This window comes from Lycium ferocissimum, chromosome 10, assembly GCF_029784015.1.
Source record: "Lycium ferocissimum isolate CSIRO_LF1 chromosome 10, AGI_CSIRO_Lferr_CH_V1, whole genome shotgun sequence".
NCBI classification, from domain to species: domain Eukaryota; kingdom Viridiplantae; phylum Streptophyta; class Magnoliopsida; order Solanales; family Solanaceae; genus Lycium; species Lycium ferocissimum.
This window is the reverse complement of record NC_081351.1, coordinates 45750104-45751157: the sequence shown is the minus strand read 5'-3', so window position 1 is coordinate 45751157 and position 1054 is coordinate 45750104.

Below are 1054 nucleotides of genomic sequence, written 5' to 3'. Positions count from 1 at the left end.
AAGTTATAGGAGAACTGGGCTAGATCTAAGAGCCTTGCCCAATCCTTCTGATGTGCACTCACATAATGCCTCAAATAGCACTCAACTAAGGCATTGACCCGTTCTGTTTGTCCATCCGTTTGCGGGTGGAAACTAGTGGAAAAGTGCGACTTCCGTGCCAAGTATGTCGAACAACTCCCTCCAAAAGTTCCCGGTGAAGCGGTCTCGATCACCGATGATATGCCTTGGTAAGCGCCAATATTTCACCACGTTGAAGAATAGTTTGGCGGCTTCCTTAGCGCACATCTGGTGAGCCGGGCATGAAAGTGGCATACTTCAAAAATCTATCCACGACCGCCACGATAGTGCCATAACGTCGGACTTTCGGTGAGACAGTGATAAAGTCCATGGTCACGCTCTCCCGCCGACGCTCCGCATTGTCGTGGCTCCAAAAGTCCTCCGAGCCGCCTTTGCGCAACCTTGTCTTGTTAGGCACAATACGCAAGTCCGCCCCATAACACTCTATGTCCTCGCGCATGCGCGGCCAATAATAAGGGGCGAAACAACCGAGGCTCTAGTGCGGCGTTGACACGGTGACTGGCCCACAAGGTGTCGTGGCTCTCCTACATAATACGCCGCCTAATATCTCCAAACTTCGGCACATAGACCCTCCGACCTGTGGTGAGAAATAGACCATCTTCCACCCAAAAGCTCCTCGTCTTCCCCTGGGTGGCTAACTCCATAAGCTGCTTATGTCACGACCCGACTAGGGCCATGACGGGCACCCGGGGCTAACCACCGAGCACCACTCATTCTATTACTCGTCTACTTTTATTCATATTTCTTATGCTCACAATCATGGAAAACTATTTTCATTTAAAACATATAGACTTTATATACATAAGTTCTTCATATCAAAATAACACATATATGTATATATACGAGAAACTTGTGAGACCATATTACCCCACTCGCGTATCTACGAGCCTCTCATTGGGAGTGCTAGACATGTAGATTCCGGACAGACACCGTCATGCCCAAAACATACATATACATATACATATATACTAAAAGA